This window comes from Macaca nemestrina, chromosome 15 (assembly GCF_043159975.1).
Source record: "Macaca nemestrina isolate mMacNem1 chromosome 15, mMacNem.hap1, whole genome shotgun sequence".
Lineage (NCBI taxonomy): Eukaryota > Metazoa > Chordata > Mammalia > Primates > Cercopithecidae > Macaca > Macaca nemestrina.
Genome location: NC_092139.1, coordinates 58686739 through 58704929, shown reverse-complemented (window position 1 = coordinate 58704929; position 18191 = coordinate 58686739). Strand labels below are relative to the sequence as shown.

Here is an 18191-nt window from a genome sequence, read left to right as displayed (position 1 = left end):
AAAATAACTTGCCTGCCAATATTTTAGACCTCCTGAGTGTTACAAATACGCAACGGCCCCAGAAATCAAGCATCTGTCTGCTGAGCAGTTAAGCAACAAGACTATCTATAATCATAGACTGTGCGGGGCCAATGGCAATTGCTCCAGAGTTTAATAACTACAGCTATTAATTGGGCCTGGCCCTCTCCCTCTGGAGAGTCAGTCTTCTTCCTAAGCTCCTACACTCTCCTACACAGCCACAGTGCCCTCATCGAAACCAGAAATTTAGCACTGACACAACACTGCCATGCAGTCCACGCATCCGAAGTTTCACCGACTGTACCAGTCCAGTCTTTCAGAGCAAAAACAAAGCAGAACCAAAAATGTCTTTCCTTTTCCCTCTTCCTTTCTGCCCTAGGACTGCCTCCTGGATCACGCACTGCATTTAGTTGTCCACAATATGGAAGAGTTCATTGGGCTTTCTGTATTCGTCACGGCCTTGCCATTTTTGAAGAGTATGAGCCAGTTACTTTGTAGAAGCCCTCTCAGTTTGAGCCTGTTTGATGTTTATTCATGATTAAATACAGATTATACATTTTTGGTAATAATGCCACAGAAGTGATGTATCTTGTCAGGAGGCCTGTGATGTCAATATGTCTCCTTGTTGGTGATGTTAACTTTGATCACTTATTTGAGACAGTGTCTGCCAGGTTTCTTGACTTTGGTACATGCACTATTTAAATCAGTTCGTGAGATAATTATTATTATCTTCATTTTACAGATGAGGAGACTGAGGCAAAAAGACTTGCCGTGGCTGGACACTGTCTCACGCCTATAATTCCAGGAGGCCAAGGCAGGTAGATCGCCTGAGCTCAGGAGTTTGATACCAGTCTGGACAACATGGTGAAACCCTTTCTCCACCAAAAATATAAGAAATTGGCCAGGCGTGGTGGTGCTACTTGGGAGGCTGAGGTCTCTGCTACTTGGGAGGCTGAGGTGGGAGGATTGCTTGAGCCTTGGAAGTCAAGGCTGCAGTGAGCCGAAATCACACAACTGTACTTTAGCGTGGGTGACAGAATGAGACCCTGTCTCAAAAAAAAAAAAAAAAAAAAGACTTGCTGAAAGTCATGCTCACAAGCCAGGATCCTAACCCAGTGGGCCTGGCTCCAGGCAAGTACTCCTAGTGACTGCATAGGAGGCAGAGTGCTGCAACTGGGCCTGGAGGAGGTTGGCCTTGAAAGAGGGGCAACATGGGTAGACAGAAAGGTCAATGTGGTGCTCCTAAGCCTGGAGTTCCTCTGTCAGTGTCTGCTTGGCCATAGTGTCCCCTGGACCCTGGCATTCCTGCAGGGGTGACTTCTGCTGAGGATGGGCGTGAGATGTGGTTGGCTTGAGGTTACTACAGCTCCGAGGCCCCATTTTGTGTCAAAGTTCCTTGTAACTTTTGAGGGGTCATGATGTGCCCCCAATTTTGAGCTTTGCCACACCTTAGATCATGTATTTTGGAATGTCATGTAGCAAGAGCTGACCCTTGAGCCTCCAGTCCCCTGCTCTTCCCGCATTGCTGACCCCACAGTTTGCCCAGACTGGGGCTGTCCTTGGCTGTGCCCTCCTATTCCTGGCTTCACACAGCTCTGCTCCTGATTTCTGCTCAGTCACGTTTTCTCTGCTTCACAAAAACACTTCTGGATTCACGCTGCCCTGGTTGGGATTTCCCAGACGCGGAGCCTGAGGAAGGAGGGAGCTGGGGTATTTATACACTAGGTCCTGTCAGTCATTGTTGAGTGTGAATCCCTCTGTATGTCTGACCTACTGCATTTGCAGGTTCTGGCATAGAGATGAGATGCTGGTGGTTGGAGCTGATTGAAGTTGGTGCTGGAAAACTAGGGTCCAAAGGCCATAGTGGGGAGAGTCACTGACATCCTAGCTCATGGAATCTTAAAGTTTTGGAGCAGAAAGGGAGCTCAGAGTTATTCTAGCCTACTCCCTCCCTTCTCTCATGGGCCAGGATGTGCTTCTTGAGCACTGCGTTCCCATCATGAAGAGGAGGCTCAGACAGGAGAACATCCTGCAGACCCCATTTTCTCTCCGAATCTGTCAAGAGGGAGAGACCCTGACATAAGTGCATTTTATTAGGTAAGTTTGGAATCTTCTCGTTTATGAATTAAATGCAGAAAAGTTATTATTATAATTGATAGATCTTTTTGTTTGTTTGCTTTGTTTGTTTTGAGATAGGATTTTGCTCTGTCACCCAGGCTGGACCACAGTGGTGGAATCACAGCTCACTACAACCTTGAACTCCTGGACTCAAGGGATCCTCCCACCTCAGCCTCCAAAGTATTAATAGCTAGGACCACAGGCACATGCCACTACTCCTGGCTAATTTTTTTCATTTTTTGTAGATAGGGTCTTGCTGTGTTGCCCAGGCTGGTCTCAAACTCCTGGACTCAAGCAATCTTCCTGCCTCCGTCTCCCAGAGTGACTATAGGTGTGAGCTACCATGCCAGGCCAATATATCTTAACTACTTTACTCACACTCCATTATGAACCCAAATAATATGTTTTTAAAAATACTTAAAATTTAGGAAGAAGGTGACTCTCCTCATATGAAATAAATACCAGCATGCACACACATACACACACACACACACACAAACATGTGAATAACACGGCTCTTTCAGTAGGACATGTACTTAAATGTGCTCTGCTTCATGTTCTACCACTGTGCTTTAGCAGCTGTTTGATGGTGAGATGAAGCTCAATTTCTCTGAGTTTTACTTTTATCATGTGTAAAATGGGGATTAAAAACAATATCTACTCCATGAGTAGTGAAGAGTAAACAGTGAATGCTAGATGGTATTTTAGGAGAAGGAAGTAGGCTTGTTGTACTAGGCAGCTATTGCCAAAATAGTGCTATATATCAACCAGCCCCAACTCATTGCCCCCTGGAGGTGCACTTCTGGAATGGGGGCATGAAGGGCTCTGCAGACCCTCTCCCAAGCAAAACAACCATCATTGGTGAAAATTATTGAAAAGAAACAGCCACATAAAATCTCTGAAATTCTCCTAAGGGCATCCTGCAAATGGAAAAGCATTTATTCAAGAATATTACTAAATATTGGTAAGAATGGTGGGGTCTGTGGCACTAATCCATGATCTCCTTCCTCTCCCTGCTTGAAGTTTGACTCCAGGTGGATGTGGTCAAGAAGATGGACTCCCTCCCCACCTGAGCTTCTGACTTGGGGAAATGGATTCACCATAGTAGATGGCATCTCACATCTCTCCCCAGCTCGATGTTGCAGAAGTTGTATTACAGACAAGTGTGGCCAAGAGATCCATGGCTCTCTTCTTACACCTATGAGCACCCACTGGAGTGCAGTGGATTAAACATGACAGGGCCCATCTGGGGGCAAGTTTGAGCCTTGCCAGTTTGATATTGGGCGCTAAGTGGAGTGGCTACTATAGCAAATCTGGTGTACGTTGTGCTATAAATTGGTCTTTCTGTATTGTCCTGTCATAAAGACTAGTACCTTAGGATAGAACACAGGCTTAGGACCCCATAAGACTGCTGTACAAGCCAACCCAGCAAACTGGTCAGTTACAAACCTTGCTGTAGGTCTCTGAAAAAAAAAAAACTGGATAAAGTTTCCCTCTCATCTTGTTTCATGTCCTTGGGAGCTTGACCTTGTAACCATGTGGCAGTACTCAGTACTTTCTCTTGGTCTCCACCATCCAGAGAACAGGAATTTTGGAATTCATATCATAGTTGGCTCTAAAAATTATCTTAAGCAGTTAAAAGCCATTGAAAGCTCAAAATTGGTTACTCTAGGCCCCTTCTGGGAAGAGCAGTGGAAACTGCCCAATGCTGAAGCTTTGTGGCTAAGGCTTTGTCTGTTTCCAATGGCAGCCTTGGTTCAGGGTTCAATTCCTGGCTTAGGGAATGAGTCACTCCTTGTTTGATATCGATATGACCTTTACCATTTGTTGATTCTCCTCCCCTCCATGAACCATCTTGAATTTTCCTTTCTCTGAGCACCCAGGAGGTTATATTTGGTAAAGTTCAAAAGTCAGAAATACTGGTGATTTGGCATGACTAATGTTGGGTAATAAGAGATTTAAAAGGATTTTTTAAAAGAGCACTATGATTAAAAGTCAGCTTAATTAAAACCGCATATTCAAGCTCTAACAGCCTGGAACTCCTTGAGAAAAATAGGAGGTGCCACAGACCCTGTTTTGGGAAAATCCTCTGTTTTCCTCATGAAACCCCAGGAACTGAAAGTGGATAGATCTCTCTCAAAATCTAAGGCACTGTTCTGTTTTGCATTGTGTCATCCAACATTTTTGACTTCTGGGGATATCAGATATTACTTCACATTGCGAGAGAGATTTGGTGTGTAATGACTAGGTAGGAAATATACTTTTAGGGGTGGCTAATGGCAGTTATGGGAAGATACTCAGCTCTTTGTACGTTTGGATCAGAGAAACATGCTCTTGGCTACCTAGAAGATATGAAAATGTCCCCATTCCCACAGTGAGAGATAAGACTCTCAGGGGGATGGACTAATCATAGAATGTGCTGATTGTGTTTGGATTGCTTTGCAATGAAACGCATGGTAAAATAATTACACTGTTGTTCTGTAGTGTTTCTCTTTTGGGGATCTAGGATCCAATATGAAAAATGGGACCTTTAATTTTGGGGATTTTTTTTTTTTTTTTTTTTTTGCCTTCCAGTTGTGCCCACTTATTAGGCTATAGAAACTGCATGCTTTCCTGGCCCTGTTCCTCCAAGGGCTCTACCCTGAAACCAGTAATCTAAGTAAGAAACTGGCAAATGAAAAACCCTACAACTACTGGATCTTTTGTCTGACTGTGCATTTATATGTGCTGTGTGTGATGTTTATATATGAAAGAGCTCTGATTAATTGGCTTAAAAATACTAAGTGCTTAAATCAAATATTTTGTCAGAAAAATAAAAATTGTAATGACTTTTAGTAGGTTACTGAAGAAACAGTTTTACATGCAAGGTGTGTAAGGAAAGTGAAATGGGTTTTTGGTAAGAGATTATAAGAAGGCAATGGAATATGGGTTTTCTTGGGCCTAGTTTAGATGGCTAAAGGATTATTTTAAGTTAGGTAGGATAAAGTTGAAGGTTTGAACAAGTTGTGGAAAGTTTGTGAAAAATTAATCTTGTAAAAATTCTCTGTATGAACATATTGGCCAAAGTAAAAGGCGTATTACTTAGTTTTTCCATAAATTGAACACAACAGGTGTTTCTTAGAGCACTGATCTGTTCTTTCACAAAAATTTGTAAAGGATTATAAAAGGTTTATGAGAATCTTATTTTATGGTCAAAATTAAAATTAGGTAGATTTGTCTATAAGGTTTTCTTAAGAATTGGATTTAACATAAGAGTACACTAATCTAAAGGTGAAATTGGCTTATTTGGTATAAAAGTCATACAGAAACTATTATCAAATATGAAGTGCTGTTTGGCTTTCTTTGGGCTATATTTGTATAAACATATTATTGGTATGTGTTCCAAAATTATGGGAAACTCCTATAATTCCAATATGACTTAGTGTATGTTATTAATAGTTATATTTGTTATGTAAAATTGTTGTATGCCATAGAAGTAACCAAATTCCTTTTTAAAAATTTTATTATACTTTAAGTTCTGGGGTACACGTGCAGAACATGCAGGTTTGTTACATAGGTATACATGTGCCATAGTAGTTTGCTGCACCCATCAACCCATCATCTACACTGGGTATTTCTCCTAATGCTATCCCTCCTCTAGCCCTCCCACCTCTTGACAGACCCCATTGTGTGATGTTCCCCTCCCTAGGTCCATGTGCTCTCATTGTTCAACTCCCACTTATGAGTGAGAACATGCGGTGTTTGGTTTTCTGTTCCTGTGTTAGTTTGCTGAGAATGATGGTTTCCAGCTTAATCCATGTCCTTGCAAAGAACATGAACTCATCTTTTTCATAATTGCATAGTATTACATGGTGTATATGTGCCACATTTTCTTTATCCAGTCTATCTTTGATGGGCAGTTGGGTTGGTTCCAAGTCTTTGTTATCATGAATAGTGCTGCAATAAACACATGTATGCACATGTCTTTATAGTAGAATGATTTATAATTTTTGGGGTACATACCAAGTGATGGGATTGCTGGGTCAAATGATATTTCTGGTTCTAGATCCTTGAGGAATCACCACACTGTCTTCCACAATGCTTGAACTAATATACATTCCCACCAACAGTTAAAAACATTCCTATTTCTCTACATCCTCTCCAGCATCTGTTGTTTCCTAATTTTTTAATGATCACCATTCTAACTGGAGTGAGATGGTGTCTCATTGTGGTTTTGATTTGCATTTCTGTAATGATCAGTGATGATGAGCTTTTTTTCATGTTTGTTGGCTGCATAAATGTCTTCTTTTGAGAAGTATCTGTTCATATCCTTTCCCCACTTTTTGATGAGGTTGTTTGTTTTTTTCTTGTCAATTTGTTTAAATTCCTTTAGATTCTGGATATTAGCCCTTTGCCAGATGGATAGATTGCAAAAAATTTCTCACATTCTGTAAGTTGCCTGTTCACTCTGATGATAGTTTCTTTTGCTGTGCAGAAGTTCTTTAGTTTAATTAGATCCTATTTATCAATTTTCGCTTTTGTTGCTTTTGCTTTTTGTGTCATGAAGTCTTTGCCCATGCTGTGCCCTGAATCGTATTGCCTAGGTTTTTTTTTAGGGTTTTTATGGTTTTAGGTTTTATGTTTAAGTCTTTACTCTACCTTGAGTTAATTTTTGTGTACGGTGTAAGGAGGGGGTCCAGTTTCAGTTTTCTGCATATGGCTAGCCAGTTTTCCCAACACCATTTATTAAATAGGGAATCCTTTTCCCATTGCTTGTTTTTGTCAGATTTGTCAAAGATCAGATGATTGTAGATGTGTGGTATTATTTCTGAGGCCTCTGTTCTGTTCCATTGGTTTATATATCTGTTTTGGTACCAGTACCATGCTGTTTTGGTTACTGTAGCCTTGTAGTATAGCTTGTAGTCAGGTAGCATGATGCCTCCAGCTTTGTTCTTTTTGCTTAGGATTATCTTGGCTATACAGGCTCTTTTTTGGTTCCATATGAAATTTAAAGTAGTTTTTTCTAATTCTGTGAAGAAAGTCTTTGGTAGCTCGATGGGGATATCATTGAGTCTGTAAGTTACTTTGGACAGTATGGCCATTTTCATGATATTGATTCTTCCTATCCATAAGCATGGAATGTTTTTCCATTCGTTTGTGTCCTCTCTTATTTCCTTGAACAGGTTTGTAGTTCTCCTTGAACAGGTCCTTCACATCCCTTGTAAGTTGTATTCCTAAGTATTTTATTCTCATTGTAGCAATTATGAATGGGAGTTCACTCATGATTTGGCTCTCTGTTTGTCTGCTATTGGTGTATAGGAATGCTTGTGATTTTTGCACATTGATTTTGTATCCTGAGACTTTGCTGAAGTTGCTTATCAGCTTAAGGAGATTTTGGGCTGAGAAGATGGGGTTTTCTTTTTCTTTTTTCTTTCTTTCTTTCTTTTTTTTTTTTTTACAAGGAGTTTCACTCTTGTTGCCTAGGCTGGAGTGCAAGGGCACGATCTTGGCTCACTGCAACCTCTGCCTCCTGGGCTCAAGCAATTCTCCTGCCTCAGCCTCCTGGATAGCTGGGATTACAGGCATGTGCCACCATGCCTGGCTAATTTTGTATTTTTAGTAGAGATGGGGTTTCTCCATTTTGGTCAGGCTGATCTCAAACTCCCGACCTCAGGTGATCTGCCCACTTTGGCCTCCCAAACTGCTGGGATTACAGGTGTGAGCCACCGTGCCTGGTGATGATGGGGTTTTCTAAATATACAATCATGTCATCTGCAAATAGAGATAATTTGACTTCCTCTCTTCCTATTTGAATACCCTTTATTTTTTTCTCTTGCCTGATTGCCCTGGCCAGAACTTCCAATACTATGTTGAATAGGAGTGGTGAGAGAGGGCATTCTTGTCTTGTGCTAGTTTGCAAAGGGAATGCTTCCAGCTTTTGCCTATTCAGTATAATATTGGCTGTGGGTTTGTCATAAATAGCTCTTATTATTTTGAGCTATATTCCATCAATACCTAGTTTATTGAGAGTTTTTAGCATGAATGGGTGTTGAATTTCATTGAAGGCCCTTTCTGCATCTATTGAGATAATCATGTGGTTTTTGTTTCTTGTTCTGTTTATGTGATGGATTACGTTTATTCATTTGCATATGTCAAACCAGCCTTGCATCCCAGGGATGAAGCCGACTTCATCGTGTTGGATAAGCTTTTTGATGTGCTGCTGGATTCGGTTTGCCAGTATTTTATTGAGGATTTTTGCATCAATGTTCATCAGGAATATTGGCCTGAAATTTTCCTTTTTTGGTGTCTCTGCCAGGTTTTGGTATCAGGATGATGCTGACCTCATAAAATGAGTTAGGGAGGAGCTCCTCTTTTTCTGTTATTTGGAATAATTTCAGAAGGAATGGTATACCAACTTCTCTTTGTACCTCTGGTAGAATTCGGCTGGAAATCCATCTGGTCCTGGGATTTTTTTGATTGGTAGAATATTAATTACTGCCTCAATTTCAGGACTTGTTATCGGTCTATTTGAGGATTCGACCTCTTCCTGGTTTACTCTTGGGAGGGTGTATGTGTCCAGGAATTTATCCATTTCTTCTAGATTTTCTAGTTTATTTGCATAGGTGTTTATAGTATTCTCTGATGGTAGTTTGTATTTCTGTGGGATCAGTGGTGATATCTCCTTTATCATTTTTTATTGAGTCTATTTGATTCTTCTCTCTTTTCTTTTTTATTAGTCTGGCTAGTGATCTATCTATTTTGTTAATCTTTTCAAAAAACAGCTCCTGGATTCATTGATTTTTTGGAGGGTTTTTCGTGTCTCTATCTCCTTCAGTTCTGCTCTGATTTTAGTTATTTCTTGTCTTCTGCTAGCTTTTGAATTTATTTGCTCTTGCCTCTCTAGTTCTTTTAATTGTGATGTTCGGGTGTTGATTTTAGACCTTTCGTGCTTTTTCCTGTGGGCATTTAGTCCTAAAAATTTCCCTGTAAACACTGCTTTAGCTGTGTGCCAAAGATTCTGGTATGTTGTACCTTTGTTCTCAATTGTTTCAAAGAACTTATTTATTTCTGCCTTAATTTCATTATTTACCAAGCGGTCATTCAGGAGCAGGTTATTCAGTTTCCATGTAGTTATGCAGTTTTGAGTGAGTTTCTGAATGCTGAGTTCTAATTTGATTGCACTGTGATCTGAGAGACTGTTTGTTATGATTCCCATTCTTTTGTATTGGCTGAGGAGTGTTTTACTTCCAATTATGTGCTCGATTTTAGAGTAAGTGTGATGCAGTGCTGAGAAGAATGTATATTCTGTTGATTTGGGGTGGAGAATTCTGTAGAGGTCTATTAGGTCTGCTTGGTCCAGAGCTGAGTTCAAGTCCTGAATATCCTTGTTAATTTTCTGTCTCATTGATCTGTCTAATATTGACAGTGGGGTGTTAAGGTCTCTCACTATTAATGTGTGGGAGTCTAAGTCTCTTTGTAGGTCTTTAATAACTTGCTCTATGAATCTGAGTGCTCCTGTATTGGGTGCATGTATATTTAGGATAGTTAACTCTTCTTGTTGCAGTGATCCCTTTACCATTATGTAATGCCCTTTTTGTCTTTATTGATCGTTGTTGGTTTAAAGTCTGTTTATCAGAGACTAGGATTGCAACGCCTGCTTTTTTTTTTTTTTTTTTTTTTTTGCTTTCCACTTGCTTGGTAAATAGTCCTCCATCCCTTTATTTTGAGCCTATGTGTATCTTTGCATGTGTGATGGGTCTTCTGAACACAGCACACCGATGGGTTTTGACTATTTATCCAATTTGCCAGTCTGTGTCTTTTAATTGGAGCATTTAGCCCATTCACATTTAAAGTTAATGTTGTTATGTGTGAATTTGATCCTGTCATTATGATGCTAGCTGGTTATTTTGCCCATTAGTTGATGTAATTTCTCCATAGTGTCAATGGTCTTTACAGTTTGATATGTTTTTGTGGTGGTGGGTACCGGTTTTTCCTTTCTATATTTAGTGCTTCCTTCAGGAGCTCTTGTAAGGCAGCCCTGGTTTTGACAATATCTTTCAGCATTTGCTTGTCTGTAAAGGATTTTATTTCTTCTTTACTTATGAAACTTAGTTTGGCTAGATATGCAATTCTGGGTTGAAAATCCTTTTCTTTAAGAATGTTGAATATTGGCCCCCACTCTCTTCTGGCTTGTAGAGTTTCTGCAGAGAGTTCTGTTAGTCTGATTGGCCTCCCTTTGTGGGTAACTTGACCTTTCTGACTAGCCTTAACATTTTTTTCCTTCATTTCAACCTTCGTGAATCTGACTATTTTTCTTGGGGTTGCTCTTCTTGAGGAGTATCTTTGTGGTGTTCTCTGTATTTCCTGAGTTTGAATGTTGGCCTGTATTGCTAGGCTGGGGAAGTTCTCCTGGATAGTATCCTGAAGAATGTTTTCCAACTTGGTTCAATTCTCCCTGTCACTTTCAGGTACACCAGTCATGTAAGTTTGGTTTTTCCACATAGTCCCATATTTCTTAGAGGCTTTGTTTGTTCCTTTTCATTCTTTTTCTCTAATCTTGTTTTCACATTTTATTTCATTAAGTTGATCTTCAATCTCTGATATCCTTTCTTTTGCTTGATCAGTTTGGCTGTTGATAATTGTGTAGGCTTCACGAAGTTTTTCAGCTCCATCAGGTCATTTATGTTCTTCTCCAAACTGGTTATTCTAGTTAGCAATTCCTTTAATCTTTTTTCAAGGTTCTTAGCTTCTTTGCATTGGGTTAGAACATGTTTCTTTAGCTTAGAGGAGTTTGTTATTACCCACCTTCTGAAGCCTACTTCTGTCAAACTCATTCTCCACCCAGTTTTGTTCTCTTGCTGGTGAGGAGTTGTGATACTCTGGAGGAGAAGAGGCATTCTGGTTTTTGGAATTTTCAGCCTTTTTGCATTGTTTTTTCCTCATCTTCATGGCACTGTCTACCTTTGTTCTTTGATGTTGGTGACCTTTGGATGGAGTTTTTGGGTGGACATTCTTTTTGTTGATGTTGATTCTATTCCTTTCTGTTTGTTAGTTTTCCTTCTAACAGACTCCGCTGCTGCAGGTCTGCTGGAGTTGCTGGAGGTCCACTCCAGACCCTGTTTGCCTGGGTATCACCAGCAGAGGCTGCAGAACAGGAAAGATTGCTGCCTGTTCCTTCTTCTGGAAGCTTCGTCCCAGAGGGGCACCCTCCAGATGCCAGCCGGAGCTCTCCTGTATGAGGTGTCTGTCGACCCTTGCTGAGAGATGTCTCCCAGTTAGGAGGCATGGGGGTCAGAGACCCACTTTAGGAGGCTGTCTGTCCCTTAGCAGAGCTCGAGCACTGTGCTGGGAGATCTGCTGCTCTTTTCAGAACTGGCAGGCAGGAATCTTTGTCTGCTGAAGCTGACCCCGTAGCTGCTCCTTCTCCCAGGTGCTCTGTCCCAGGGAGATGGGAGTTTTATCTATAAGCCCCTGACTGGGGCTACAGCCTTTCTTTCAGAGATGCCCTGCCAAGAGAGGAGGAATCTAGAAAGGCAGTCTGGCTACAGTGGCTTTGCTGAGCTGTGGTAGGCTCTGCCAAACAGAAAAAAAGCTGTGGTAGCCTTGAGATGGAGTCTCACTCTGTCACCCAGGCTGGAGTGCAGTGGTGCAATCTCAGCTCACTGCAACCTCCGCCTCCCAGGTTCAAGCAATTCTGCTGTCTCAGCCTCCCAAGTAGCTGGGACTACAGGTGCACGCCACCACGCCCAACTGATTTTTGTATTTTTAGTAGAGACAGGGTTTCACCATATTGGCCAGGCTGGTCTCAAACTCCTGACCTCATTGTGTGCCTTCCTTGGCCTCCCAAAGTGTTGGGATTACAGGCTTGAGCTACAGTGCCTGGCCAAGCATGTCACTTTCTAACAGGCCCAGGAGCCCCATATTACCTTGTGACCTCAAGAGGAAAGGAATTTTCCAACTTATAGGTATTTGAGGGTACAAACTCAATGCTGGGCTTGGCTTTGAAAAAAGTCTTATCTGAGATTCATTTTATGGAACAACGTTCCATCAAAGCCAATTAAAAAAACCTATGTGAAAAATTATTCTTGCTGCACTTTACAAATAATCTGACCAAGTATAAGGCTAAAGCTTATTTTTTGAAACAAATCCATCCTACCATGATTTGTCTTTAGTAAAAATGTGAGACTGGAGAGAGAAAAATTATGTTTCAAAAACTATGGTACACTTGTTATTAGATTCTAGTCTCATCAGTTGTTTTGGGGCTGTTTTTCACCATGATGATGCTTTCTGACTCAGCTCCTCTCTACCCTGGATATGAGATGCCCTAATAGTTAGGTGGGAATATCATTGCCCCTATTCAGCCTGAAGAAGTTGAAGAGGATAGATTTCATCTGCTTACAGCCTTTAGGATTAAGGGTTCCCTTGTAAAAGGGAGGGGGGAAATATGCCAGAGGTGTTTGAACCAGAGCAACTCAATCTTGAATAGGGGCTGGGTAAAATAAGGCTGAGATCCACTGAGCTGCATCCCAGGAGGTTAGGCATTCTAAGTTACAGAATGAGATAGGAGGTTGGCACAACAGGTTACAAACACCTTGCTGATAAAAGAATGCAGTAAAGAAGCTGGCCAAAGCCCATCAAAACCAAGATGGCAATGAAAGTGACCTCTGGCTCATTATACACTAATTATAATGCATCAGCATGCTAAGAGACATCCCACCAACACCACAACAGTTTATAAATGCCATGACAACGTCAGGAAGTTACCCTATATGGTCTAAAAAGGGGAGGAACCCTCAGTTCTGGTAATTGCCCACCCCTTTCCTTGAAAACTCATGAATAATCCATCCCTTGTTTAGCACATAATCAAGAGAACCATAAAAACAGCCAACCAGCAGCCTCAGGACTGCTCTGCTTATGGAGTCGTCATTCTTATATTCCTTTACTTCCTTAACAAGCTTGATTTCACTTAATAAAAAGATATTATAGTATATACATACAAAGGAATATTATTTAGTCCTTAAAAAGAAGGAAATCCTGCCATTTGTGATGACATAGATGGACCCGGAGGACATTATGTTAAACAAAGTAAGTCAGGCACAGAAAGACAAATACTGCAGGATCTCATTTATGGGTGTATCTTAGCCCATTTGTGCTGCTATAACAAAATATCTGGGACTGGGTAACTTATAAACAGCAGAAATTTGTTTCTTATGTTTCTGGAGGCTGGGAAGTCTAAGATCAAGACACTAGCATTGGTGTCTGATGAAGGCTGCTCCCTGCTTCCAAGATGGTGTCTTGTTGCTGCTTCCTCCAGAGGAGATGCATGTGTTCTCACATGGAGGAAGACAGAAGGTGAGAGAGCACTCCTTTTGACCTTGAGCCTTTAAATAAGGGTGCTAATCCCATTCATAAGAGTAGAGCCCTCATGACTTAATCACATCCCAAAGACCATACCTCTTAATACTACTGCATTGGGGATGGCTTCAACATAAATTTTGGAGGGATGTCATCATTCAAACCATAGCAATGTGGACTCTAAAATAATCAAACTCCTAAAAGCAGAGAGTAGGCCGGGCGTGGTGGCTCAAGCCTGTAATCCCAGCACTTTGGGAGGCCGAGACGGGCAGATCACGAGGTCAGGAGATCGAGACCATCCTGGTTAATGCGGTGAAACCCTGTCTCTACCAAAAAAATACAAAAACTAGCTGGGTAAGGTGGCAGGCGCCTATAGTCCCAGCTACTCAGGAGGCTGAGGCAGGAGAATGATGTAAACCCGGGAGGCGGAGCTTGCAGTGAGCTGAGATCTGGCCACTGCACTCCAGCCTGGGCAACAGAGCGAGACTCCGTCTCAAAAGAAAAAAAAACAAAACAACAGAGAGTAGAATGGTGGTTTTCACGGGCTGGAGGGAGGGGGAAATGGGGAGATGATGATCAGAAGGTACCAAGCTTCAGTTATCCAGGATGAATGAGCTCTGGAGATCTGTGCGGCATGATGCCTATAGCTAAAAATACTGCATTGTATACCTAAAATTTACTAAGGCAAGTTGATCTTATGGTGTTATTATCAAAGCAGTGACAAAAACAAAATACAAATACAAATAATAAAGGGGCTGGGTGCAGTGGTTCACAGCTGTAATCCCAGCACTTTGGGAGGCCAAGGTAGGTGGATAACTTGAGGTCAGGAGTTCAAGATCATCCTGGCCAACACGGTGAAACCCTGTCTCTACTAAAAATACAAAAATTAGCTGGGCATGGTGGCCTGTGCCTGTGATCCCAGCTGCTCAGGAGGCTGATGTGGGAGGATCACTTAAGTCTGGGAGGCAGAGGTTGGAGTGAGCCATGATCATGCCACTGCACTCCAGCCTGGGTGACAGAGCAAGACTCTGTCTCAATAACAATAATAATAACAATAATAAAGGGGTGGGAGGAAACTTTGGGAGGTGATGGATGTGTTTATAACCTTGATGGTGGTGATGGTTTCACAGGTACAACTTATCCCCAAACTTATCGAAATGGATACATTCAATATATACAGCTTTTTATATGTTCATTTTACCTCAATAGAGCAGTTTTCTTTAAAAAAGAATTAACAACAATCTGGCAGGTCCATGGGGAGGAGAGGCCCAGGTGACTGAGGAGAGAGTATCTGCATCCAGGAGCCCCGTCCAGGAACATGGGGGCCCATGTGAGGCTGTGGCACAGAGAGCCCTGCCGAGAAGGATATGTGCTGTCTCTGGTCTGTCCAAACTCCTCCCAGGCTTGGTGTGAGATCACAGAAGTGTCACAGCTGCTTCTCCGGTCCTCTACACGGACCTGAATTCCAGCATAACCAACTTGAGCATTTCAGCAAACGTAGAAAACAAATACAGTCTTTATGTGGGCTAGGTACTGGCAGTAACCTCCAGTATTTTTATTGGCTCCAGCTTCATATTGAAAAAGAAGGGTCTCTTGCAACTGGTCAAAAAAGGCGTCACTAGAGCTGCACAAGGTGGACATTCTGACCTGAAAGATGGCTCTAGGGGGCAGGAGTGCTAGCCATGGGAGCAGGAGAGGCTGTACATTTTGTGGCTTATGCTTTTGCACCTGCCATCTTGGTCACCCCCACCCTCCCGGCCCTCTGAGTGTTCTCGTAAGTGCAATATTATCTTCTTATTTTTTAAATGAGCACTTGAATATTTATGGGAAAACAGGCTGCATATTGGGGTCAACTGTGACGGTTATCCATCCCCCACAAGAAGAGGAAGTCACTTCTTTGCATGAAATGGAAATGAAATTGAGAGACCCAGGATTTATTTCCTTTGCTGTGATCATAATTGTGATCTTCTTGGTACTGATTTTGATTGTGGCTCCCAAGAAAGGACAGATCAATATATTGGTCTATATTTCAATCTGTTCTTTGACTGGAGCATTTTCAGTTTCTTCTGCCAAAGGCCTGGGAATTGCCATTAAGGAATTACTAGAATGGAAGACAGTTTAGAAGCATCCCCTGGTCACTGTTTTGCTGGCTATACTTGTGCTTTTGGTGACTACACAGATTAACTATCTCAAGGCACTGGACACCGTTACTACATCTCCTGTGACTCCCATTTATTTTGCGTTCTTCACATCCATGGTAGTGACTTGCTCTGCCATCTTACTCCCAGGGTGGTATGGCATGAAGGCTGGAGATATCATCAAGACCCTAAGTGGATTCTTCACTATTATCTTTGGCATCTTTCTTCTACATGCTTTTAAAAATACTGACATTACCCGGAGTAAGCTGACATCCACTGCTAAGAGGGAAGTCATCTCTCTGAATGGCAATGAGAGCAATCCTGTTTACAAGTTTTAGAGAACTTGGAGTGTTCAGCCCCGGATACAATGATGACATTACCTTGTTTAGTAGAACTGATGATTGAAGTCTCTAGAAACACTGAATTTTAACCAGTATTAGACACTCAAAGAGGAAAATGAATGCTTGTTTCTTGGAACTAGGAAAGTTAGCATTTTTGAAGTTCTAACTAACTTAAATGTGAGGCCAAGTACAAATGCCATCTTTTTGGCCATTAAATTTGAAAATCAGATTGATTCTCCTCCAGAAGACGTCTGCTGCTTTTCTTTTCTGCAAACTTTGAAATATTCCCTAGGGATCAAAGAAGTCAAAGAGCTATGTGTGTCTCCGAATAATCTCTTTCCTCCGGCCACAATATATTTGTCTCTGCCAGGTGGCTCTTCATTTTTTCTTTGGTGGCTGTATGACTCACATTCATTGATAGAAAGTTAGCAGTGTTCTGATAAGCAGAGTATCAGTCATTTTCTCTGATGAGTCATAATTTCAAATTATTGAAACTGAGAAGCGAGATCACTGGTGCTTTGTCCTCCCTTCTGCAACTTCCTTCTTAAACTGGTTAGCTAATTAATTATTTTAAGGGAAAAACAAGCCTGCTTTGGAAATGTATTCCTTAGTGGGCTAGAATACACAAGACACACCCACTCATGAAGAGCTTATGAATTCTAACTTACTGACAAATCATAAGAATTTACAACCCATTAAAGAGGAAGAATGGAGGAAGAGAAAAATACTTTAGACCTCAAATAAAGGAAACCGATTTTTTCTTTTCACAAAAACACAGACACATGCGACTGTTTTCCCAGGTTCCTTTAATTAACTCAGACCTGGATGGCATAAAATGGAGTTTCTGAAGAAGTCCAGGTAAATTCAGCTTTGGAGTCATTTACGTTCATTTTGTTTCTTTCTTTTACTATTATCCCAAAGATTATTTTTCTTGTTGATATAGAGATTTTTTTTTTGTAAAATAATTGCTATGTTAATTCAGGATTACATTGTACACTTCAATTGTTCTCAAGTGTTTTATCCCTAAAGGGTGAGTTTTCCATAGACTGTTTGGAAACAGCTAGAGAAATCTTTGTGAAAAATCTGAACGAATTATCATAATGGCTCTCTTGAAATTTGGTACTTGCTCCCTTATTAAGGAAATTATGATTAGTTACTAATCTTTAAAAATAGGTATATCCTAATAGAGAGTCAACTTCCTGAAAAACAAAATATTAATACCTCAGGGGCTACTGCAGGAAAATACCTTTTACACATTAAAATATCTGTAACATTTTCCTATTTGAAATGCATCACAGCAATCCCATTTTTGGTGGTCTTCAATATAATGGACAGATTTACTACCACTTACTGATTTTATGGAAAAGAAATTGACTATCTTATTTCTATACTAAACTTATTTTTCTTATCTTATTTCTTATCTCTTATGTCTTTTTCTTATCTTATTTCTATACTAAGCTTATTTTTCTCAAAACAAAAATTCTAACTGAAAATTTGTCATTAAAAAAAATTTCAGGTTGACTGGATTTTTTTCTGCTCCAACTTTAAATGTTATTAGGTTTTGTTTCTTGTTTCTAAGGTAGTTCAAGACTTCTCAGGGTAATAATAGTAAATCTTATTCTTCAGAATTCTTTTAAGCTGACTTCAGCATTTCCCCAGTTTTATTAAACTATGACCAATGTTCACAATGACAACCTGAGATGGCTGCAAGGCCCTAATGTGCCATTGCAGTCTTTTCATCACAGTGTAATGTTGAGTACAATTCCATGCATTCTAAATTTTTGAAAATTGATGATCCATGGAAAGTCCATGGAATTATACCTCAGATCAAATATGTGTTTACTCTCACTTTAGTTGTATAACAGACATATAAGCTATGAACAAAAGTTTGTAGGAAAAGTATCTTCTGGCTGGGTGGAGGCTCACACCTGTAATCCCAACATTTTGGGAGGCCGTGGTGGGAGGATTGCTAGATTCCACGAGTAGTTTCAGACCAGCCTGGGCATTTCAAGACCCCATCACTAAAAAAAATGTAAGAAATATCAACTGAGTGTGGTGGTGTGCACCTGGAGTCTCAGTTATGTCAGGAGGCTGAGTAGTGAAAGTATATTCTGAAAAGATCGTATTTGAAATCTGCAGAAATTATTTTTTTTTCTTTTAGTATTAAGAGCTTTATTGATGTTTCTAGGACACCTTCTTGGTGATGAAATTCATGGCACTTTTCTTGACATCCAGCATGAGA

At 40.8% G+C, this 18191-nt stretch overlaps 1 pseudogene; it reads left to right on the top strand.

Annotated features, from left to right (window-relative positions):
• The window catches only part of LOC112422954 (magnesium transporter NIPA3 pseudogene), a 36972-nt pseudogene extending 19497 nt beyond the window's left edge, over positions 1-17475 (top strand).
• Positions 17476-18191: the final 716 nt, after the last annotated feature.